At 38.5% G+C, this 26,777-nt stretch overlaps 1 pseudogene; it reads right to left on the minus strand.

Moving 5' to 3' along the window:
- Positions 1-10,263: 10,263 nt before the first annotated feature.
- On the minus strand, positions 10,264-25,884 carry LOC123793559 (keratin, type II cytoskeletal 8 pseudogene; annotated as a pseudogene).
- Between the last annotated feature and the right edge of the window lie 893 nt (positions 25,885-26,777).

The raw sequence follows: 26,777 nt of genomic DNA on the forward strand, positions 1-26,777 counted from the left end.
GCTTTTGTTGATTTGTTTGTGGGACACTTTTAATTACAAATTCAATGTATTTAATAGGCTATTTAGGTTAGTATTTATTCCTGAGTAAATTTGGGTAGTTTGTATCTTTAAAGAAATATGTTAATTTCATCTAAACTGTCAAATGTTGGCATAATGTTCTTAATATTTTCTTATTTTCCTTTAATATTCATAGAATATATAATATCATCTTTACCATTCCCAATATTAGTAATTTATGTCTTCTCCCTTTCTCCTGATTAGTCCAGCTAGCAGTTTATCAATTTTATTTATCTTTTTAAAGAAGCAGCTTTTGTTTTTACTAATCTTTTCATTGATTTTCTATATTTTATTCCATTACTTTCTAGTTTGATTTTTTTAATAATTCCATCTCTTCTACCTTGGTATTTGTCTTTTTGTTTCTAGTTTCTTTCTTTCTTTTTTTTTTAAGATTTTATTTTTAAGTAATCTCTACACTCAGTGTGGGACTTCAACTCACAACCCTGAGATTAAGAGTCTCATGTTCTACTGACTGAGCCAGCCAGGCACCCCTCTAGTTTCTTAAGGTAGAAGTTGAGGTCATCCATCTGAGGTCTTTCCTCTGTTCTAAGTGGTTGGTGTTATAAATTTACCTCTAAATATTGCTTTAACTGCCTCTCACAAATTTTGAAATGTTGTGTTTTCACCAACACAATTACTAATTTCCCTTTTCACTTTTTTTGACCCATGGTTTATTTAACATTATGTTGTTTAGTTTCAATATACTTGAGAATTTTCCAGATAATTGGTTTTTTAAGCTATTTTTATTGTGCTCAGAGTAAATACTTTGTATGGTTTGGGTCTTTTTAAATTTATGGAGACACGTTCTGTGATCTAAAATATGGTGTACCTTGGAAAATATTTCATGTGCACTTGAAAAACATGAGTATTCTAGTGTAGTGTTGGATGGGTTGTTCTGAAAATATCAAGTAGGTCAAATTGTTTGATAGTGTTCTCTTTAACTCTTCTATAGCCTTACTTTCTGTTTAATGGTTCTATCAATTATTGAGATTGTTGAAATCTCTGACTATAATTGTGAATTTGTCCTTTTTTATTACAGTCATATCAGTTTTTGTTTCATGCGTTTTGATGTTCTGCTATTATGTCCTCAATATGAATTGACCTTTTTATCATGAAATAATCTGTATCTTTAGTGATATTCCATGCTTTGAAATCTACTTTGTTCTATATAATATAGGTGTTTCATCTTTTGATTTCTGTTAACATAGTGTATCTTTTCTTATTCTTTTAATTTTAATCAGTTTGTGTTTATATTTAATTTTTTGATAGACAATATACTGAATTGAGTATTACTTTTTATTTTTTTAATCTGATCTGACAACCACTGTCTTTAACTCGTATTTGTAGGCCATTAACGTTTAATGTGATTGTTGGTATGGTGGAGCTTAAGTCTTGGTATTTGTTTTCTATTTGCTCTATCTTTCCCGTATTCTCCTTTTCATCATTTTTTATGTTTTCTTTTAGATTAGTTGAATATTTCATTGTTCCATTTTATTTTTATTGTTGGTTTATTAGGAAGAACTCTTTGTTGTGTTATTTTAATGGCTGTTTTGGTGTTTGTAGTCAACATCTTTAATTTATTACATTCTAACTTCTAGTGATATTATACTGCTTTATATACTATATAAAACCCTTACCACAGTATACTCTCATTTTCTCCTCCCAGTCTTTCTGTCATTATTGTCGTCTATTTTATTTCTATATATGTTACAAACTCCATAATCCATTATTGCTTTATATAGTCAATTATCTTTAAAGACACATAGCTAATAAGAAAAAAATATTTTAAAAACATGTAGTTGCCATTTTTGGTGCTCTTTGTTACTTTGTGTAGATTCTGATTTCCATCTGTTATTATTTTTCTTCTGGCTGATAGATTTTCTGTATTATTTCTTGTATTTCAGCTGTGTTAGTGATGAATTCTTTTGACTTTTGTGTATTTGAAAAATATCTTTATTTTACTTTTGTTTCCAAAGATATATTTTCTGGATAAAGTGTTTGAGGTTGACAGATTGTTTTTTCTTTTAGAACTTTAGAGATGTTTCTTCGCTATCTTCTGGGTTGACTGTTTCTGACATGAAATCTGATGTCATCCTTATCTTAGTTTCTTTGTATGTAAAGTATTTTTTCCTTGGGCTACTTTCAAGACTTTTCTGTCACAAAGATTTTAAGTAATTTGGTTACGATGTGTCTTAGTGTAGTTTTATTTATGATTCTTGATCTTAGGGTTCATTGAGATTCTTGGATATGTAGGTTTATATATTTCATTAAATATGAATTATGTATATTTTAATTATGTCTGGCTATTATGTCTTCAAATTGTCCAGAATTGCCGGATCATAGGGTAGTTCTATTTTTAATTTTTTGAGGAAACTTCATACTGTTTCCTGTAGTGGCTGTACCAATTTACATCACCCACCAAGAGTACACCAGGGTTCCCTTTTTCAACGACATTTGTTCCCTTTGCATTGCTGCATCACATTTTGATAATTCTCACAGTATTTCAAAATATTTCATTATTATTCTATTTGTTATAGTGATCTATAATTAGCGATCTTTCATGTCACTATTGTAATTGTTTTGAGGCACCACAAACTGTGCCTGTATTATATAGCAAACTTAATCAATAAATATTATGTGTGTTCTAACCGCTCCACCAATTGGCTGTTCCTTGGTCTCTCTCCCTCTGCTCAGGTCTCCCAATGTCCTGAAACACAACAATATTGAAATTAGGCCAATTACTAACCTTACAATGACCTCTATGTGTTCAAATGAGTCAACTGATGTGGCAAACTTCATTGTTGTCTTAAGAAACTGCCACAGCCACCCTAACTTTCAGGAACTATCACCTCGATCAGTCAGCAGCCATCAGCATCAAGGCGAGACTCTCCACCAAGATTATAACTTGCTGAAAGCTCAGATGATGGTTAGCATTTTTAGCAATAGAGTATTTTGAAATTAAAGTATGTGCATTGTTTTTCTAGATATAATACTATTGCACACTTATGGTATATTATAAACATAACTTTTATATGCACTGGGAAAACAAAAAATTTGTTTGACTGGTTTTATTGTGATAGTCACTTGATTGTGGTGATCTGGAACTGAACTTGCAATATCTCTGAGTTATGCCTGTGTATATGAGTCTTAGAGATGGCCATCTTTAAGAAAATGTGTATGCTTTATTATACACGTAGCTTATAAGTGATTATACGTTTTGTTTAGAATCCTGGTTGATGTTAAGCATCTGAGACACCCTTGTTCTTGGTCTTCAGGATCTAGCTAGGCTAAATCCTCATCTATATTTTATATTACCCATTATGTAAAGTGAACAATAAAAGCAGATAAAAATAAACAACAACAGCAGCAATGACAAGGACATGAAGTCATCCCGAGGCCAAATGCACCTTGAAATTTATTTATGGCTATCAGAGAGTCTCTATACTATAAACTTGCTTTAGGAAATACATATTTGAAGGAGTACATGCACTCTGATGGTGATAGCAGCATTATCAACCCTAGCCAAACTATGGAAAGAGCCCTAATGTTCATCAATTAATGAAATGAAAAAGAAGATGTGATGTATATACACAATGGACTACTACTCAGCCATCAAAAAGAGTGAGATCTTGTTGTCATTTACAACAACATGGATGGAGCTGGAGTGTATTATGCTAAGTGAAATAAATCAATCAGAGAAAGACAAATAGCATATGAAATACCATACCAAAGGAATTTAACAAACTGAGGGCTGATGGGGTTTGGGATAGATGGGTGATGGTTATTAAGGAGGGCACTTGTTATAGTGAGCACTGGGTGCTGTACATAAGTGATGAAACACTGAACTTTACTCTTGAAACCAATATTGAACTGTATGTCAACTAACTAGAGCTTAAATTTAAAAAATAAAAAATAAAAAAAACAAATTTGCCTTAGTAATGGTATGGGATTTATGTACAGGTCATATAAGATGAAAACTGCTAGAATAGAAAAAACCTCCTTCCTAAAATCTGTTTAATATTCCCTGAGTTTTAAATTTCCATGAATAGCATGATTATTTTTAGTCATCTATGTAGGCTCAAAGCCTTGTAATAATGTTTTATTCATTTCCCTCTATACTTTAATCAATCATCTCTTACAGCTGCCTTCCCTGAGCATCTAGTATTTGCCAAAAATCAGTTATCATCTAAATTTCACAATGTCTTATAGAGTAGATATTATTATTCCTATTTTCCCAATGAGAAAAAAAGAAACATAAAGAAGTTATACTGGTGACTCCATGTCATCAAGTTTGTAAAAAAAAAGAGCCAGAATTCAGAGCCAGGTTTATTTGTCTCCTGAGCCCCCCCCCTTTTTTTTCCTACTAGAGTAAGCTAGCTTTCTCAGGGGACACTATTATTCTCTAGGGAGTTTTCCTCCTGAAAAATTTCATTGTTATTATTTTTTTAAGTTTCAGGGACACAGATTAGTCGTAATCCTTGGTTCAGAACATTTTCATCATCAGTTCATTCATGGCCACCTTTTATTTATTTATTTGTTCTTCTGTTTTGAAATAGTAATCATGATCATAATAAAGTGAACTACTGCCCAACATGAAAGAGAGGACCTTGACAGTAACTTACATCTACTCACTGACTCTTGTATTAATCTTCTTTCAACTCCTACTGCCACTGCATGACGTGCAAGTCTGGATATCTCAGCTTTGAGCTATTTAAATTGCCTCATAATTGACTCATATCCAATTTTTTAGAAAGATTTTTAAAAATTTATTTTAAGGAGAGAGAGAGAGAGAGAGAGAAAAAGAGCATGAGCATGAGTGGGGGGAGAGGCAGAGGGAGAGGGAGAGAGAATCTCAAGCAGACTCTCTGCTGAGCATGGAGCTCAACAGGGGCTGGATCTCATGACCCTGAGATCATGACCTGAGTTGAAATCAAGAACTGGATGCTGAACTGACTAAGCCACGCATGCACCCTGACTCATCCAATTTTTTTTTCCCTTCAATCTATTTCAAACATCTCTTGGTATTTGATTGATATTACTAAAATACAACTCTCTTACATCAGTATATTGTTCAAATCTTTTACTCTTTCCCCAGGATTTCTTAGCTGGCCTTTGAAGACCTCTAAGATTTGACCTCAATCTACACTCTAGTTATATCTCACAGTGTTTTTATACACTGTATGCTCTAGACAAACCAAAGTGTTTGTGCTTCTCAGACAATCTCCCCCGTATTTTTATTCTTAGTGCCTCAAGCCATTCTCTTTGCTTGTGAGCCAATCTCTGATCCTTTAGTTATGCCTTTCATGAAGTTTTCCTTGATTCTCCCAACTAGAAGTAAACACTGAACTACATGAATCACTCACATACTTGTGTCTATCACATGGTTCTTAACGCCTACTAACTCATGCTATAACAATTTGTATTCTTGTTTTATTTCCATTAATGGATTGTAAGCTCTTAAGGGATGGGGATTATTTTAAATTTATTTTTGTATTTCTCATCAGTGCGGTCATTTACTTTGGTTTTCCGTTACTTGTGGGAAGGATGGACGTCTGTGAACCTCAGTTATTTAGCAACAACCAATTACTTCTGCCTTTTATTCTCAAAGCCTTTTTTCTTTTGCTTTTCATGACTCACCACTTCTGCTTATCCATACACTGAATATATGGGTGGTGGTGGAAGTTTAGTGGGGGTGGGAGGAGAGATAAAGGAGGAGGAAAGGAAGTACCCAATACATACAGCTATGTCATAGTATCCAAGACATGGATCTATAAGGAAGTGATGTAAGCACATTGACAGGCAAGAATATGACAGTATCACTTATTTCAAGGGTAAGGAGTGGCTGGAATGGAAATGGGGAGGGGGTCCAATTTCATATGGTGTCTCTTGGGCTATTTCTGGAGCCTCCTAGTTGACTAGTCATTCTTACTACATTGAATAATAATACCTTGCCCTGAGTAGCACATTATAATGTAATTCACATGACCACTATTTCAAAGATAAGGAAAATAGGTTGATGCAATTTCTTTAATTCTTTTCTTTTATTTTTCTCTATAATTATCTTATTTACTGTTTCACAAGTTAGTAGTACTTTTCTCCTAGCCTAAAAGGATGCAGGGACTTTTGAGAAGCAGAAGAGGGATGACATTTCTAAATACGCGTGAACTGGCACGTTGATGGAAGGAGCTCTCCCCCTGTTTGATGTGGTGCTGTCCTAACCAGCCACTTTCATGCACTGAAATGCAGTTCCTAAGGTTCTTCACCATTTCTTTTATAATCCATCTTCTTGCTTCTTTCAGGGCTCCAAACACTGTTGCTTTTTTGGTGCTCTCGGCTTCCTGGGCTGCAGTTTGGGTCAGGGTCTTCCCCCCTGAGTCTCAATGTTCGGAGCCCCTAGGCAGTGGCAGACAAATTATGCCTATTTAATCATGTGAATTCTAGCTTTCTTAGATCTATTTCAGTGAAGTTGCTAAGAAGGACCAGGTCTTTCACACATTTATTCCTGAGAAAATGCCATTAATGAAAACACTGTAGAGTCATAATTCCATTTGCTCGCCAATAATTCGTACATTGTGTGACCTACCACATGCTGCTTTTGCAGCTTTACACCTTCGGTGGAAACTTGCTGGAGAAAACCCTTAGGAAAGAGGGAGGGAAGGAGCGAGGGGGAGGAGGAATGGAGGGAGCAAGGGAGGGTGGGAGGGAAGAAGAGAGAAAGGGTGGGGGAGAGAAAGAGAATGAGAGAGAAAGAGTGTGTGTGTGTGGGGGGGGGGACTTTATTTTTAGCTTGAACCCTAAATCAGGGCAGACAGGAAACAAAAAAGCAAATGTACAGGACGTTGATGTCTAGGTGACGAGTCCTGTCAATGTTACTAAGTCGTTCAGGGTTTCCGTGGCATTGCTTTTAAAATATAACCTACAGGTTGAATGTACTTATGAAAAATTTCAGAAAAGAAGTTATTCCCAATGAGTTTTTTGTTGTGGTGGTGATGAGGGGTGTGTGTTATTGATCTTATAATAGAAATAATGACTTTAAACCAGGTTTTCTTAGAAAATTAATGACTGCCCCAAGTTAATGTCCTTCAGCCAATCTCCCAGTGAGCCATTAATCCCCAGGAAATGCCCTGGGCCTTGATCATTATTGCATAAATAATACAAAAGTGGGTAGAGTTCTCTTGTCAGATGAGAAGCATACATTGCCCTTGTTGTCTCCTGGCCTCCTTTTATGGTAGTAAGAATAGCCTATTAGGGAGGAAAACTAACAATTTTGTTACCAATGCAAATAAATAGTCTTGTTTAAACAAAATTATTAAATAAAATATTGAACAACAGGAGCTCTGCATGTTTGAGTAAGAAGTAATGGAGGACTCCAAGTTCAGAACTCTTAGATGGCTGTACTTAGAGCCATGAGGGACGTAAAATATAGACTCAAATATTGAATTAAGAATAATGCAATTACTTTCATATTAGATATTTCCAGTTAAAATCAGGGTTAAAGTAACACGTAATTGACTTCTTTCATGGTTGCAAACAAAAGATGGTACTGAAATTTACTTTTAAAATTAGGACCTTAAATTCTAATAAAAATATCTTGAGGAACTACATTTTACAAGGTTTCAAATAAATATCATGATGGATGGGGATATTTTTCTTATCTTAAAATATCAAAGGACTTTCATAGTCCTTTTCGTGGCTTATTTTGCATTCCAGGATCGTCAAGAAGGCAAATAGTAAAATGAAAAACATGTGTGGGAAATTAGTACAGCCGTTGCCCTTGACTGCCAACGGAGATGCTCGTGAGCTAAAAAGGACTTGGAGGGGGTTTTCCTATTTTGAACAGAGATGTCCATGCGTGTCGTTATCCCACGTCCCAAATTCAGGTGTAGAACTTTACATGAGGTTTCTCAATAAACGTTTTCAGAATGAATAAACGTACTTTAAATATCTTAAAATGTTGTCAGTTTTACCTCAGCAGAGCTGGAAAAAAAAAAAACAAATTAAAAAGTGCCCCTCCTTGTCCTAAGAGTTTTTGGTATCTTTAGAAGATTAACTCTTTTTAATTTTTTTGAAGTTTATTTATTTATTTTAGTAATTTCTACACCCACCATGGGGCTCGAACTCACGACCCCGAGATCAAGAGTCACATGTACTTCAGGTAGGCGCCCCAGATTAGCTCTTTATCTTTGTTATATGTTGTGCGCTTTTTCTCCTAGATTGGCGTTTATCTTTTTTCTCTTACGTTTTTTTCTTTTTCCAGACGACTATCCATTTGTCACAACACTATTTATGAAAGAGTCCATCTTGTCCTCACAGGTGTGAAATGCTATCTCAATTATATTCTAAACTTCCATATGTATTTGTATTTATTTTTAAACTTTCTTTCAATGCCATGTTTTGATACGTAGGGGAGCTAATTACTTCCCCCTTGCCTTTTCTCTTATTTTGTTACACTAGCCAGTAAGTCTGATATTGTATTAAATGGTTAAAAAGTGGGGCGCCTGGGTGGCGCAACGGTTAAGCGTCTGCCTTCGGCTCAGGGTGTGATCCTGGCGTTATGGGATCGAGCCCCACATCAGGCTTCTCCGCTAGGAGCCTGCTTCTTCCTCTCCCACTCCCCCTGCTTGTGTTCCCTCTCTCACTGGCTGTCCGTCTCTGTCAAATAAATAAATAAATAAAATCTTTATAAAAAATAGTTAAAAAGAACAGCAGGCATTTTTGCCTCATTCTGGATCTTAATGGAAACGCTTCTAATGTTTACCTAATAAATAATATGCTGGCTTTAGGATTGAGGTAAATTTATTTTATCAATTTAAAGAAAAATCCATGGCTTTCTATTTTACAAATGTTTTATCAGAAATGAATTTTGAATTTAGTTGCATTTTTTAATGTCCTTGTCATTAGACAAGTAATTTTTAAAAATCTTTAAGATGGTGATCATAGTGGGGCGCCTGGGTGGTTCAGTCTTTGGGTGTCGGCCTTCCCCTTGGGTCGTGATATCAGAGTCCTGGGATCCAGCCTGGCATCGGGCTTCTCACTCCACAGGGAACCTGTTTCTCCCTCTCCCTCTGCCTGTAGCTCCCCCTGCTTGTGCTCTCTTTCTCTTTCAAATAGATAAATAAATTCTTAAAAAAAAAAAAGATGGTGATCATAGTAATGGATTTCTTAATATCGAACCACTCTGCATTCATGTAATAAACTTGGTCATGAATATATTAATTTTTTAAATATGCTGTTGGATTCTACTGCCTAATACTTTAAGATTTTTTGCCTCAGTATTCCAAAGTAAGATTGGTTTCTGTTTTTCTTTACTCTACTATATTTTCAGGTTTACGTACTGATTTTTTTTTTTTGTAATAATAGTTTTGGAAATGTCTTTGTTTAGAAAAATTTGTGTAGTTTTGGATCATCTAGTCTTTAAAAGTTTGGCTGAACTCCCCTGTGAAACTATGTGCACATGGTAATGTTTGAGGGCAAATTCTCCACTTCTTTGAAATTTAATCCAAGTTTTTTTTTTTATATATATAAGAAATCTGTATTTGGATCTGTAATAGGAGAACAATGGCCCCCCAAATATCCATGCCCTAATCCCCAGAACCTGTGATTATGTTGTGTTGCATGGGAGAAAGGACTCTGCAGGTGCGATCAAGGGTAGGGACCTCTAGATGGGGAGATTATCCTGAACTGCTTAATCTTTTGAGAATTTAAAAGTGAATAACTTTTTCTCACGGGTCAGAGAGACTCAATGTGAGAGAAACTTAAACCTGCATCACCGTTGCTGGCTTTGAAGGTGGAGTAAGGGACCATGAGCCCAGGAATATGGGTGGCTTCTGGAAGCAGGGAAAAAGCTCTCAACCGACAGCCAGTAAGAAAATAGGGACCTTGGTCATACACCGACGAGGAAACAAATTCTACCAACATAGAATGAGCCAGCAACAAATTCTCTTCTAGAACCTCTATGAAAGGAAACAGCCTGCTGATACCTTGATTTTAGTGAGACCCATATTGAATTTCTGACCTAAGAACTATAAAATAATAAATATGTGGTATTTTAAGCCACTGAGTTTGTGGTAACTTTTTATGGCAGCAATAGAAAACGAATACTTATCTGGACAGAGAAAGTCAAATTTGATAAACGTATTTTATACGAAATTGACTGTTTTAGCTAGATTTTCACATTTATTTTCATAGGATTACATAGTAGGGACTCAGGATTTTTCAAAATTTTCTCACTTTATTTCTCCTTTGTTATTTGTTATTTTGTGTATTTGTACTTTCTTTTTCTTTTTGGGGGGTTTGGCAGAGCCATCTGAGTCTTTATTTGGGAAAAGACAGTTTTAGTTGGGGACGTGGGCAAGAAGGGGTACCCAGGGTGACAGACTGCCTCCAAGGGTAGGTGGAGGACTGGGACTGAGCCTCAGGTAGGGCTCTTGTTCCTGATGCTCCCCCGCACAGCTTCTTCCCCCAGAGGCTCTATGGTAGTAACAGGAGGGAGGAGGCTGGGAGGGACCACAGTGGCTATTCACGTGGACAGGACATCGGACGGCTTGGACACCAGCTTTCCACTGCAGGTCTTGATCGTGTTCACAGCCAAGGCCTTGGAGGAACTGACACAGCTAAAGGAACTGGAGCCCCTGCTGGAGCCGAAGCTGGACTGGCAGGAGCTCAGGCCATAGCTGAGGCTCGGGCTCAGGGTCAGGAGGACTCTGTAGGCGGAGCTCAGCCCACGTGAGTAGCCGCTGGTGGTTTTTGCATGGATATTCATATTCCACAGCCCAGACTCCGGCTGGCTCTCCTCGGCCTCCAGCAGCTTGCGGTAGGTGGCGATCTCCATGTCCAGGGCCAGCTTGATGTTCGTGAGCTGCTGGTCCTCGTACAGCCACTGCACCATATCCTGCTTGGCTCTGATCCGCCGCTTTGGCATTGGCGTCCTTAACAGCCAGCTCCTGGCTCTGCTTAGCATCAGCGGTGGTGACCTTCAGTGAAGCCCTCTGGCCTTTGAGGCCCTGGAGTCAGCTGATCTTCTGGTTCATCACGGAAATCTCCATCTTCTTGCTACCGAGGTCATCCCCAGGCTGCCCAGCCAATGCCTGCAGCTCCTTGTACTTGATCTGGTACACGGTCTCGGCCTCAGCCCAGCTGCGTTTGGTGACGTCCTTGACCTCAGCGATGATGCCGTCCAGGTCCAGGGAGCAGCTGTTGTCCACCATGGACTGCAGCTCACGGATCTCTTCTTCATAAGCTGCCCTAGGAAACCGATCTCGTCCGCCAGCCCTTCCCAGCGGGACTCCAGCTCTACCTTGTTCATGTAAGCTTCCTCCACATCTTTCTTGATGCGGACAAATTCATCCTCCATGTCTGCACGCTCTTTGATCTCCTCCTTGTACTTATTTCTGAAGCCCTCCACCCGCTCCTCGCTGTTGCCAATCTCCACCTGCAGCTTCCGCTTCTCCTGACCAGGTGTGTTCTGCTGCCGCCAAAGGTGGTTGATGGAGCTCTCCAACGTGCTGTCTGTGTTGCTCCGAGCGGGATTCTGCTGCAGGAGGAGGCTCCACTTGGTCTGCGGAATTTTGTTCTGCTGCACCAGGTGCCGCACCTTGTTGATGGAGGCAAACTTGGTGAGGGTCTTGATCTGGTCCTTCTTCTGGGTGTTGCACAGCCTGGATGTTGGGGTCTGCCTCCCTCTTAAGGGGGCTTAGCAGGCTCTGGTTCACTGAGACGGCTTTGATGCCCCTTATCCCCCAGCCCTGCTGTAGCCCCTGACCATACTCACGCTGGTGTCCAGACCACCCCGGGAGCTGTTGCTGCTGCCGCCGGCGGGAGAAGGCTGGGGAGTGGATGTGGGCTCCAGGTGTCTCGGGTGCGAGTGGGCGGGAGGTGAACACCTCTAGGACTTCTGGGTCACCCTGGTGGAGGTTGGAGTGGAGGTGAGGAGGCTGAACCTGACAGAGTGTTTGAGAAGGAGCCAAGAAGCTACTTCTAGGTGGGGATCTCTTTTTCTCTGATTCAATTAGCTACGTTTTTGGTTTTGGCTACTTTTAAGTCATCTGAAACAGCAGTCTTGCATGAGAAAGCAAAAGGCCCTGTTTTCTTTATCTGATCTTTGCCACTAGACTGGCCCCATTCTCAGTGATGTTTTCAGGGGGAGTGGGCCAGTCTCATCTTCCGCTAAATCCGTCTTTGCAGAAATATAATTCTTTTGAACTCGTCTCTACTGCCAGACTTGCTAAATTTGGCAAGGAAAAACCAATTCTCACCAATATTTTGAGTTTTTTCCCAGGTGAACTCTCTCATAGGCTCTATCTGCATGTGATTCATATTGAAAGATATTATAGTCTACAGCTAATCAAATAACAGTTAATCACGTAATCCATCATGGCATATCAAGGATCACCAACTTTCCAGCCTGCAGTATCTCTTTTCTTGCTGATCACCAACTGACCACAAAATTAGTATTTCATATCTTAAGCATTGTTAAGGTAGCTGCATGTCTAGATAGCAACTCTGTAGTTTGTATATTATGTTAACAGTATAACAAATAAGATGACTTTGAAAAAATAAAAGTGCGTTTGTCTCTCTTACAATACTTCAAGCATAAGCAGTCCAGGTTATGATATGATAACTTTGTTTCTTTTCTTGCTCTGTAATAGTCCCTTGGATTGCTCTGGTCTGTATGGCTGCACATGGCTTACACTACTCCTTCTAGGTTCTGCCTGAGGATTGCACACTTCACTTCTGCTTATGTTCACCTGGCAGAACTCAGGCACATTCCTGCATTCCTACCTGTAAGGGAGAATGCAAAATACAGGGTTTATTCTCAGTGCCAGTTTGTCTAGATGAAACACAAAGAGAATCTAGGAACTGCAAAAGGGGAGAATGGATAGTGAGGCCTATTGGTGGCAGATGCCATCTCCTTTTTCTCATGATTTTTTCCCCCATTTTTTCCCTTTAAAATGTGAGGGGTTTTTCTTTTTTAATTTCAAGGCTTAAACATGTCCCCCATAGTAAGTATTCATACTGAGAGATATTTAAACTAGGTGTTCTTTATATAGCTTTTAGGTTTTTTCCCTCTAATGAAAATAGCCCTTTCATCATATATTTTATATATAATAGTAATCACTGTTTAAAAAAATCAGCCAATGAAAGAGAAATATCATCCAAAATTCTTGCACATTGAGGAAAAATACCATCGATGTTTTGATGACTACTCTTTCATGTACCATTTTTAGAAACATACACGGACACTCCTTTTCCCAAAGATTTCCAAAGATGGTCATCTAATAATTCTGCTTTTACTTTATAAGCTTTTAAAAAATGCAATTTTCTTTTTTGTTCATTGCCTCTTCTTCCACCAACTGAATAATCCTGGGTATCAGTGTTACCAGTTTGTTGTGTACCTTGGCTTACTTTAATTTATGGTCAAATGATTATATGCATTTGCATATTTATATATATTCACACACATTTGTAGTTGTATATATATTCAAATATTTTTGGCATTGTTTGGTTTAGAAGAGTGGGGTAATATATATATATTTCTCGGCCTCTTACCTTTCTCACTTGATCACATATTGTGGAAATGTTTTTAATCCTTGATTATAGATTGGTAAAATCTCTTGTAATTGCTGTGTGGTATCTCATGGTATGGTTGTACCACAACTTATTAAAAATTTTTACCCATTAGTAGACATTCAATCCCCCCCCCCCATTTTTGTTCCTGCCCTAAAAAACTGCACTAACTATCCTTATCTACTAGTATTTTATTTCTATGGTTTAGATGACCGGTAACAGAGATGTTGATTTGAAGGGGGTCTATATCTTCTATTTTAGCAGATATTACCAGACTGCTTTTCCAAAAGGCCATAACAATTCATCCTTTCTCCAGTATACTTCCCAATGTCTCCATCAGCATTGGTGTTCCGCTGTTTTAAATCTTACCAATATCAATGTGTTACCTACTTCTACCTTAAGTTTTCATTTTGTAATCATTGAGAGTGTATGCATATATTTATTTATTTATTGTGTATATTGTATAGCTGTATTTATTTAATGAAAAAGGAGACACAAACTTATTTTACATTGCTCTTGGACATTCAAAGTGCGTGTCTGCTGTGGCTCTATGTAATCGATGTACATACTGTGGGTGTCAAAATCAAATACACGCATTTGATTGTAAGAGATAATTTTCCTCTAGCGGTTTATGTTTCTCTTAAACCTTTAGGAGTCTGTAGGCTGCTATATAAATGGTCTGAGTGCTAGGTGAAATTTTTTTAATGTAAAGATATACAAAATTGTAGCTACTTGTTTCTATGGGGATCGAGAGAGAAACTGTGAAATAAATTTGGTTGTTCTTGCGGCATTTTAAACAAGCAAAAAAAGTTAAACTGTCTATAAAGACACTGCATTTATAAGTTTTATTATTAAATCCACCACTGCTTTGCTGACTAATAAAATGGAAAATGTGTGCTTTTATAGGTTTATAAAAAGGCAAGCTATAGTTTCATGAAAAATATCTTGCACCGATTGAATACAGGTGGCTACTTGTTTAGACTTTGAAGATGTAAAGACTTAGTATAGATGTCTGAAAAAGGTAATATGGCACAATAAAAAAAATCTTCCTTTCTTTGCTCATCAATCCTTGGGGTATTCCATGTCAAATAAACGCTACAACAATTTATAGTAAAAGTACACAGTGGAAGTGCCAACGTTAACACTCCTTAGGACTGGATACCTGCCAGATTTTTCACACCAATATTTAATGTGAACTAAAATGTCTTTTCCATTGGAAGTGTGAGAAGGCGCTTGCTTTCCTATATTTGGCAACACGCTTACGTGAAGTATAAAGTCAAATGCCCGTGATGTTCTCTTTATTTCAACCATGATAAATTGTGTTCGTTTGTTTAAGTGCATGTGGCAGCTTTAGTGTTCCAACTATAAATTTTGGTTAACTTCTATTGACATGCTGTATTAAACTTAAGAAAAACAAATTACACTTCACCCGTTTTAATTGACTAAATGTGTCAAAAACACAGTAAGTATAACACAAAAGGTCAGAGCCTTCGTCTACACTGTAATGGGTGTCATGGCAGGGATCCAACTTTTCTTGTACATTTCATTTTTCATGAAGTTTTAGGACAAGGCATACGTTTAACATTCACTTCCACTTCTCATTTGTACTTCAAAGTTTATCATAGGCTGTGTGACTACCAAGAACACTTTTCTCTCGTGCTATTTAAAGTTCTCTTCGCATTGACGTGTGTACCCAGGGGATACTGATGTTCTCCTGTAAACAAGGCCTTGAGAATGGACTCTGGCATCCTGAGGGCCACGGTGCTGGTGTATAGCACACCCATAGATCACTGCAACGCTCCCTGGGAAAGACCTGGTTTACATATCTAGTCCCCGCTTCTATGACTGAGCAAGCAACACTGTGGTCAGGTGCCAGATTAAACTTGGCATCCTGGATTCCCTTGGGATCTGATGAAAGTTACCAGTTTTAATTCTTTTGCTCTATGGCCAATCGATTACATCAATCTTTATTCCTTCAGTAATTTATTAGCTTGATGCCTGATGATTAAATAATATTAATTAATCTCTCTCTCACCTGCTGCCACCACCCTCTCTCTCTCTTTTTTTTTTAATTTTTTAAATTTTTTATTTATTTGATAGAGACAGCGAGAGAGGGAACACAAGCAAGGGGAGCGTGAGAGGGAGAAGCAGGCTTCCCCGCTGAGCAGGGAGCCCGATGCGGGGCTCGATCCCCGGACCCTGGGATCATGACCTGAGCTGAAGGCAGACGCTTAACAGCTGAGCCACCCAGGCGCCCCATCTCTTTTTTTTAGTTACCCCTTGGTAACTAACCCCTTGGTGTGGTATCTTTTCATCTCCTGTCACAAAATTAGCTCCTTTTCAGGGGTTCAGACATTAGTTTCCAGTGTGAATTCATGTCTGGAAAAAACTCAAAACGGCGCAGGTGTTTGCAGAATGTTACGTTGCAAATTGGAGAAAACAGAGATTCTGAATCTTAAAGTTCATTCCATTCTCATCACTATTTGTAAGCATCTCATTCCTTAGTACATGCATTTCAGCAGAGAAACTACAAGTTTTATATTGGCAATAAGAGGAGACTGTCTATTTGTTCAGCTCGGATCAATTCAGGGGTAGAAAAAAAGAGCAGTCATCCTTCTCCAAGAAGCTCAGAGACTGCCCAGTGGAGCCTAATAAAAAGTTTCAATTCTCCTTAAAAAAAGGAAGAGATCCATCTTTCCAACCCAGGGGATCACTGTTATCCTGAAGATTCCCTGAGAGCGAGTCTGGTTCTAAATTACAGTCGGCAAACTTTCCGAGAAGCGCCACCGCGGAAAACTTTTAAGCCTCGAAGCCCACGTGATCCCTGTCTCACCTACTCAGTCCTGCTGTTGACAGCATAGCCATTGATACTACGTCAGTGATGACTGTGGCTGTGTTCTAATAAATGTTTATGGACAATGAGACTTGAATATCATATAAATTTCACGTGTCATGAAATAGTCTTCTTGCCTTTTCCCAACCATTTAAGAATGTAAACATCCACTTTTAGCTTTGGGGCTGTGCAAAAACCATTGGCAGGTTGGATCTGGCTTCAGGGCCTCGCATGCCAGCCCTTGCTCTAACCTCATATTAATTTCTAAAAAGCCCAAGAAATTTAAAGGAAGTTGTTTTTTTTCTTTGAGAGAGAGAGAGAGCATGTGTGCATGTGCACATGCAGGAGCCGGCGGGGTGGGGGTGGAGCGGTGGGGGAGTGGGGGTGGGGCAGAGGGAAAGGAAGAGAGAGAATCTCAAGCTGACTCCACTGAGCCCGGAGCTGATGCAGGATTTGATCCCACGACCCTGAGATCATGACTTGAGTCTAAATCAAGAGTCGGTGGCTTAACCGACTGAGCCACCCGGGCGCCCCAGGAAGTTTCCTTTTCCAATGATGTTGCTCTGGCCCTCTCGTACATGCAGTATTCTCTTCCGTACAAGGAGAGTTTCTCTCCCTTCCCTCATTTTTTTTTTTTTTTGTTCAGATGATAAATATATCGGTATTTTGGAGTCCAGTCTGATGGGACTAAGGTACAGCAAATGATGTTGATGCCTCGTCCGTATCTGTTCAGTAGCCACCGTTCCCCTGCCCGTCCACTCTGCTGCTTTGTGCAGCAGGTGTGTGAGATTCCGTAGATCGTCTCTGACCACTGGAGTGCGTTTGGCCTATAGGGACGGCGTGCTGGGAGTGCTGAGGCATTAACGTCCCTTGGGAGTAGCTCTTGGGCAATGTCTGATAGAATTGGAGGGTAAATATCCGTAGCTAGGGAAATCTCTGAGGCATATTCTGCGTTGTCTCCCTGGGTTCTTCCGTGGGATTGGAGCTCCAGGTGCTAACAGCTGTAGCCTGGTCGAATATTTATTGGCCTCCTTCCTTTCTCTATTTCAATTCCCTACTTCTTTTCCTGGTGCTTCTCAGGATTTCCTCCCAAATAAATCACTTGCTTGCTAGATTCTCAAGAAATTGCATATACTTAAATTCAAAACCAGCCTTTTGCAATGAAGGCCACTGGCTTAGGTTATAAATGTTAAGTCCTTGCTTTCTTCTCTTGAGTTTAGGCAGAGCTTGCCATCTGTCCTTTGAGTATGGCAAGGATTTTCTCTTCTCCTCTTTTGTCTTCAGCCAAAGGGAAGATAATCGTAACTATGGGCCATCAAGTAGCATTCTGAGAAGTGGTATGCTGTCTCCACCCAGGTCATAGTGATTGTTGTGACCCGTACAGTATGACACATGACACAAGAAAATAGTTCAGAGGGGACATTGTGTATCCTTCACCTCCTCCCCTGTACCAGCCCATAAATATATCAAACAAAGACTATTTCTATTGACAGCTCACTTTCTCTTTTCCATTACGAAGTGCAGAATTGGGATGAATTAAAATGACATGGTCTTTTTGAAATCCAAATCCTGGATAAATTTCACTCTGCATCTAATCTACAATAGATTTCCTTACTGCCCCCCTGTACTCTGACCTATCTGTTCACTTTTCTTCCAAATCACCTATGTTTTATGGTGCTGGGACCAATATTCCCAGTCATTCCTACTATGATTCTTAGTTATTCCAAACAACAATTACTTTTATTAAAATTCTTAAAAGTAGTTAGTTTTTACCCCTGATAACCCTCTATATATCTTTCTTTCATTAGCAGGAAGCATGGATATGATTTAGTAGCATTCCTCCTCCTGGCTCCTGTTTTTGAGAGGTACAACACTTTCGCTACTTGCGGTGTAAGTGGAGAAGGAGTAGGGATGACCAGAAGCCTTTTTAGGGTAAAATTTTCATGAAGAAAGAGGTACAAAGTGGATGTATATATGCAAAGGAGAGACGCTAGGATTCTTTTTATAGCAGCAGAGAGTGGTAGCGGTAAAAGCATCGAGAATGCTTGAGACAGAGTTGATAAGATGAAAAATTATTTCAGACAGACTGAAATAGAAGCAAATTTATATATTAACCAAAAGTTTGTACTTTTGGTAGAAGGTTCTACTACTACTTCAATGCCAGTTTTTAAAAAATGCATGTTTCAATGGATAATTATTGTTATATTAACTCCCGATTCCTATGAATATGAAATCAAAGATAAAGAGCTAATCTGGGACTCCTACCTGAAGAGCATGTCTTCTGCCCATTTTGTGACTGGATATTTTGGGTTTTGGGTGTTGAGTTTGATAAGTTCTTTATATATTTTGGATACTAACCCTTCATCAGATATGTCCTTTGCAAATACCAGGGGACTGTTTGTAACTGTCTTTTTCTTTCCTGAATCATTTTGACCAACTTCTGAACCAAACTGGCTATCTTAATTCAGTGTAGGTTCAAAGTCAAGTCCTAAACTGTCTGAATGCATCTATTCCATTTTGAAGTGTGTAAGTATGCCCTAAAGGTATAATTCCTGGTCGATCTCTGGTCTTCCTTATTCTCATCTTAGCCTTTCACATCATCCTCCATGCCAAACTACCTCAGATATTTTTGGTCCCAGTAGACCTGAAGAGCATGTGACTCTTGATCTCAGGGTCGTGAGTTTGAGCCCCATGTTGGGTGTAGAAATTACTAAAATAAATAAGTAAACTTTAAAAAAAATTAAAAAGAGTTAATCTTCCAAATATACCAAAAACTCTTAGGACAAGGAGGGGCACTTTTTAATTTGGTTTTTTTTCCCGGTTTGCTGAGGTAAAACTGACAGCATTTTAAGATATTTAAAGTACATTTTTGAATTATGACATCATTGAGTTTCAAAATAATCCATATATGGAGGTTAAATTATGGCAGAGGCTTGTCGTTGAGGACTGCTTCCTGACAACGTATCACTCTAGTCACATGAAGACAGGAGGCAATTTGAAGACAGGACATCTATATTGTGTTTAGGGATTTAGTTGCCAAGTGTTGCTCTTAATTTTCTAAAGAATATCCATTTACCAACATTCAGCCCAGTTTTCAAGTTTCTTTCTGGTCATTTGTATAATCTCTCAGATTTTTGCATTACAGATGGATGTCCACCACCCCAAGATCACGGCCCATCTCACTTCATCCTTCCTTGGGATTTTCAGCTGCACTTCATCATGTATCATCGCCTGTTAGTCTGCGCTGGTCACCCCACATCACACTTCATCACTTCTTGCACGCTTTGTGAGTTCTTTGCTCTGCTCCAGAATCTGTCTCCATTGTTCACTAATTCATTCCATATCAACCAAATATAAATGAACCAAACTTTAGTGGTATCTAGATTAGTTCTTTCTAATTTATCGAAACAAGACTATGGCACATTATAAAAAGGAATGATTTCTATGATAAAATGTGGTCAAGAAAGTATTGCATATAATACTATATACTTTCCGGGCTTTATTCCTCTTTATATTGACTCTATAAACTTGAGCAGGCAACTTATCACCAGGCGCCTTTATTACATTAAGCTGAAAATAATAGAGGTATTTGCCGTTGCCCTGTTGAGGTGTCAGCATTATGAGTTGGACATGTTGCTTTTGGGGACGCTCACTTAGCAGATTTTTGCTTTGACTACATTTCACTGTATTGAGTGTCATTTTGGGGGTCATCCTCTTACCTCAAACAACTAGGTAATTTCCTTCCTTCCGACTGACCAATCCAGGCTGAATGTTTGCGAACTTATTTGGATCATCTGAAAGAAAATCTCTATACAAAAATAAAAGTACTGCTGTTATATGGTTTACTATTGATTTAAGTAGATTTTCCTGAGTGAGTGATTCCTTCCAGCTTTCTGATGTAAAGTTGCTAGCAATAGATTTCATTATATAATGGAATTGATCATAGCAAATGTAATATTTTTATTCATACTCTTTATGTTTTACCCATTCAGATTCTCATGTATCCTATGTGTAATTTCCAACTCTTTGCTAATATAATGAACTCAAATTACCCAAGTAGATTTTCCCACTACTCTGAGTGTCTTAGTCTATTTAGGCTTCTAGAGCAAAATTCTGTAGACTGTGTAGCTTATAAACGACAGAAATGCATTTCTCAAGATTCTGGAGGCTGTAAGATCCAAGGTCAAGGTGCCAGCATGGCTGTATTCTGGTGAGGGCTCTTTTCCTGGTTCACAGCTGGCAGTTTTATCTCTGTGTCCTTACATGGTAGAAGGGCTAGGGAGCCTCTTTTATAGTCCCATTCATGAGGGTTTTAGCCTCTGAGTTAAGCATCTCCTTAAGGCTGCACCACCTAATAACGTTATCTGTGGGGGTTAGGATTTCGACCTATGAATTTTGGGGAGACACAAAATTCGCTCATAGCACCATGTCCAGTAGAATCAAAGGTGGTACATTTAGAAGTTCACCATCCCTACGAGGGGATGCAAATCTTAGCTTGCCATTGAGTTTTCTTGTTTGTTTGTTTTGTTTTGTTAAGTAGACTCCACGCCTGCAGAGAGCTCAACACGGAGCTTGAACTCACAACCCTGAGATTAAGACCTGAGCTGAGATCAAGAGTCAGATGCTTAACCAGCTGAGCTGCCCAGGTGCCCCTGCCATTGAGTTTTAATGTGGTTTAGTAGAGCCTAAGGGAGACCAGTCAGCAATTTCAAGATATAATGTGAAGGGGTTGTGATTTCTGATGACATCATTTTAATAATTCTAGAAGTTGTATTTATGGTTATGTGGTATATCCCATGGATGTTTCTAGCTCATTATTCAACTAGTCCTAGAGAATATGGAACCTATACTATTAAAGTAGGGAAAAAACATGCCTATATAAGATATTTTAATTATTATTTAGGAAAGTATTTATTATTTAGCACAATATTAACTTAAAGGTCAAAAGGCCGCAAATTTAGGATTACTTACCTTTACCAAGTCCTCTTCGGGTACCTCATTATTGCCTAGGTACTAAATTGTGACATTAATCACATCTGTTACAGCTAAGCAGGCAGGTGTGTGTGGTCAATTTTTAATTTTGTTTTTATTTTACTCCTGGTCTGTAGAATTTACGATTTTGTTTATTCAGAGGATGATGAGAAAACCCTGCCTTTGGAGTACTCCATAAAAATTTACAGAGACAATGCTTTTTTCTTTAGTCAAAATAATGCATTTCATTTACTTTAATGACCGCCTAAGTTTGTAATTGGTTTGCACTTTGAAGCACTTTGGTATTTGTTGGTGGTTTTTAACTTAAGGTATGCAGGTCAAAATACAAATGGGTTGATAAGTCTGACTTTAGAATCCGGCCTTTTAGATTTCATTTTAGTAACCCAAGAAAACAAACGTTGGCGTTTGCCGAATGAGGGGATCGATGTTATATAACCAAGTATATACAGAAATATTTTTAGATCTATCTGGGGTGACTCGGAATTAGAACTGCGTGAATTTTTCAAATTGAGACTGGCAGTGTGGCATTGATATTTCTAAGTAAGCAACTGAGGGAGCATGCTAGAAGAATTCTCTGTAATCTCTGACTGCATGCAGACGTAAGACTTACTTTATGATTGGATTCAGATGGAAAGGATCAGATGTCTTAACTGATGAATTTTAAAGACCCACAGCCAGTCTACAAAAGCCCGGTGCTGACCAAGAGGAGTCTAAAATATTATCTATACTATTTTTTTTAGCAAATATTTTTTGAGTCCCTTTAATGTGTTAGGCACAGGTGATGGAGATATAAACATAAAGGAGACACTATCCTTCCTCAAGGATGGGGCTGCGTGGAAATAATAAAAGCAGTAGTAGCAAAAATAGTAGTAGTTACATTTACTGAACACCTCAAGTATGTCCACTACTTAACTGCAGTTATCTCTAACACAACAGTTCTGCAAAGTATCATTTGCTCTGGCTTGCCAGCGAAGAAACAGCCCCAAAGTGGTTAATTAACTTGTCTGAGTCCACAGAGAGCAAATAGAGAATTTGCATTTGAACCTTGTTCTGATCCCAAGGTCTAAGGTCACCATTTTAAAAATACATGGGTCAGATCATGTAGATCATTTAGGACATTCCAAGTAGTTCAGATTTTATTCTGAAGGCTATTGAAAGCTACTGATTTTAAACAGCATACGGCATGCCAGGATTTGGGTTCTAGAGAGAAACTTCTGACAATAGCATGGAGAATGGAATGGAGGGGCTTGAGACGGGAGGCAAAAGCCATTGCAAGAGCTAAGGTGGGAGAGACTGAAGTCCTTCTTAGGACACGGCTGTGGGAACGAAAAGGAAGCAAATGAATTTAAGACATACTGAAGAGGGGGTGGGTGCAGGGATAAATCAAGGACTACTTCCAAATTAGAAGATGGTACTGTTTGGCTCCATTTTGTGAATAGGAAATACAGAAGGAGATTAGTTTAAAAAATTGTATTGAAAAATTGTCCAAACTCATTATAAAACTTAGAGCAGTACAAGAAGGAAAGGAATGGAAGTTAAATGTCACCCCAAATCTCAGAGCTCAGAAGTATTCATTATTAACTTTTGATACACTTAATTCTGGACATATTTCTATGGGAAAAAATATATATATAGAAAAATAAATTACAGGATTCACTCAGCTTTGGATGCCTGATTCTTTACTGAAAGGGATATAAGTTCCTAAAAGCTTCCTCTAAAGTTAAGACAAAAGATTATAATACGGTTGAACAACATGGTTTGAACTGTGTGGCTCTATTTTTGCATGGATTTTTTTTGATAGAGTAAGGCACTGTAAATGTATTTTCCTTATGATTTTTAAGATAACATTTTCTTTTCTCTGGCTTACTTTAAGAACACAGTATATAATACACACACAAAATATGTGTTAATTGACTATGTTATTGTTAAGACTTCTGGTAAGACTACTAAGAAAATTAGTAGTTTAATTTCAGGGAAGTCCAAAATTATATGTGGATTTTTATTTTTAATTTTGCATCTCACCTTTATTTATTTTTATTATTAGTTTCAGGGGTAAAGTTTAGTAATTCATCAGTTGCATATAACATCCAATGCTCATTACATCAAATGTCCTCCTTAATGCCCATCACCCAGTTATCCCACCCTCCACCCCCACCCCTCTAGCAACCCTCAGTTTGTTTCTTATAGTTAAGAGTCTCTTATGGTTTGTCTCCCTTTCTGATTTTGTCTTATTTTATTTTTCCCTCCCTTTCCCTATGATCCTCTGTTTTGTTTCTTAAATTTCACATGTAAGTGAAATCATATGATAATTATCTTTCTCTGATTGACTTATTTCGCTTAGCATAATACCCTCTAGTTCCATACAGGTCATTGTAAATGGTAAGATTTCATCTTTTTGATGGCTGTGTAATATTCCATTGTATATATGTACCACATTTTCTTTATCCAGTTTTCTGTTGATGGATATCTGGACTCTTTCCATATTTTGGCTATTGTGGACATTGCTACTATAAACATTGGGGTTCAGGTGCCCCTTTGAATCATTATGTTTGTATCCTTTGGGTAAATACCTAGTAGTGCAATTGCTGGGTTGTAGGGTAGCTCTATTTTTAATTTTGTGTGTGTGGGTTCACGCCCCTAATTTCTGCTCTGTTCAAGGGCCAATTTGATTCTGGTTTTGTAATTGCACATTACTTCTCTAAACAGTGTCCTATGGATTCAAGTTCAATTTTTAATGTGCTGAATTTAGGTGCTCACGGGATATCCATATGGAATTGTCCTTTAGTCAGATGCATTCGTGGTCTTGGATCCACAGCGAGATCAGGGCTAGAGATGTTAAGTCAGGAGATGTTATCGTATAGGTGAAAGTTGAACCCCTGAGAGGGTCACTAACACTGAGTTAGCATGTAGAGTTGATGAGGCCTGCAGTAGAGCCTTTGAGGGTACTCACATATTTAAGGAGGGGGAGATATAAGACATGACTCTCCAAAAGTATTTATGTAGGTAGAAGAAAAACAAAGAGATATGATGTTATAAAAGCCAGGAGAGAAAAGAGTTTGAAAAAGTTCTCCATAGTTTTGAATGCTGTAGAACAATCAAGAAAGATAGAGTAACTAATTATCCACTGGCTATAGAAATTAGGGAACAGCATGAACAACAATTTGGTCTCATCACGAACAGTTTTTGTAGATTGGAGAAAGAAACCGAATTACAGTGAGTGAAGAAGTAAGTGGGAGGCCACTCTCAACCAACTTGGTCATGAGGGTCCGGGGAAGCTAGAGAGATTGCTTAAGAAAGACACAGGGTTGAGAAAGGGCTTGCTTTTTCACATGGGAGGGGTTTGAATATATCATATGCAGAGGGTAAAACCCCAAAAGGGGAAGAGGCTGAAGGCAGAAGCAGAGCTGATTGGCAGAGCAGGGACCTGAGTGGGTGAAAGATGTGGATTGCAGGACTAGCTTTGGGCAGGAAGTGGGCATCTCATTCTCTGTGATAGAAGGGACGTAGGTATGTAGATGTATTTACGTAGGAAAATAGGGCTTTGAGAAAGTTCTGCCTAAATGAGTTGTGTTTTCTGTATCAAGAAGAGGACAAGACGATCTGCTGCAAATGAGAATGACAGTTCGAAAAAGGAGTTTGAAAATAGTAAATGTAAATAGTAAAGTTGTTTGTGATAACGGGAAAAGGGGCAGATGAGGAATATGTAAAGGACTGCTGATTGGCTCCAAGGGCTCGATCAGCATTGGAAACCATAAATCTTCCCGGTGCCAGATTTTATGGCTGTGTGATTTCCTTTACAGACCACAGATGTAGCAGAGTAGACTAATGGTTAGATTGAACCATGGGTTTTCAGTCCTTATGCATCGGAAGAGAGATCGACAAGGGCAAAGGCCATGGATGTTAACAGGAGAATATTTGAAGGGATAGACCTGAGACTGAGACCAGGAAGGGGAGAGAAAGGGAAGAAGATAAGGCATGTTCTCTGAGGTTGACTGTAGGTATCAATGAAAGTAAGAGATTGCAGAATACATGAAGAGAAAAACTTGCAACTGGGATGTGATGTGTTTAGATTTAAGAGATGGAATGCTTTCAGTGGAAATGAGAAATTTAAAATAGCCAAAAGCAGTTTGCGTATTTTATCACGAAGGGAACACAGTACCTGGGAATTCCATGGTTGTGGACCTGGGATTGCAAACACAGTCTGTGGTAGGCACACGCCCAGAACAATATGTCTGTACTGTGAAAGAATGACGTCTTTCTTTCAGGCTATCAATGCTATGGAGAACGGTCCTACGAGGGTTAGAGAGATTGAGTTCCAGGTGGGATGATGGAGATGAAATGAAGTTCTTGCACTCCAAATCGACTGCACCTAATGTTAAAATAAACTCACACTGAACTGATATGTGAATTGGTTGTGTTAGTACCATGTCCGTCATCGTCATACCGCTATATAGCTTAGCATGTTAGAGGGTAAGAGCTGTTGTCCCCCTCCCATTAGACTGTGATTTCTTCTGTAGCAGGGACTGCCTCTCATTTATGTTTATACCCCCAACACTTAGTGTGTCTGGCACATCACAGGGGTTCAGTAATGTTTATTTCCTCACACAGACAGATTTAATCAGGAAGAATTCACAAACTAAGTAGGCTTTGAGCAACTGACTGTCCTTTTTGGTTTTTTTTTGAGAAAGAGAGAGAGAGCACATGAACTGGGGGTGGGGTAGGGGGGAGGAGAGCAAAGGGAGAGGGAGAGAGAGAATCCTAAGCAGGTTCTACGTCCAGCATGGAACCTAACATGGAGCTTGATTTCACAACCCTGAGATCATGACCTGAGCTGAAATCAAGAGTGGGACATTTAACTGACTGAGCCACCCAGGCGCCCCTGACTGTCTTTTCCATCACTGTTTTCTGTATTTGATTTGCCCTCCAAGGACCAACATGGCATAGAGTAGGTGCATAATAAATATTTGCAATCCATTGGTTACAAAATAGCATCTTTTCTTGATTGAAGAATTTTGGGCATTTCTTTGCTGTTATTTATGTAAATCTGCACCTGTATTTATACAGCTCATTTATTTCCTTAGTTCTGATAAAGAGATGTATTTTATTTCCTGAAAATACTCCTTTGCATAATTGTTTCTGCACCTCGTTGAAGATACTTATCCTCCAATTCTGATGATGAGAAAATGATTTTAGTAGTGGTGGGAGATCTCTGTATGTTGCATAGCTCCTATTAGAGCTCTAGGATGTTTACTGAAAATTCTTCTGAATATGTTATACCTATTGATTCAAAGGCTGTGTCTACCTAACAAAAGTGGGAGGTTGAACCCCC

This window comes from Ursus americanus, chromosome 13, assembly GCF_024610735.1.
Source record: "Ursus americanus isolate L20-20 chromosome 13, mUrsAme1.1.p, whole genome shotgun sequence".
Classification (NCBI taxonomy): Eukaryota; Metazoa; Chordata; class Mammalia; order Carnivora; family Ursidae; genus Ursus; species Ursus americanus.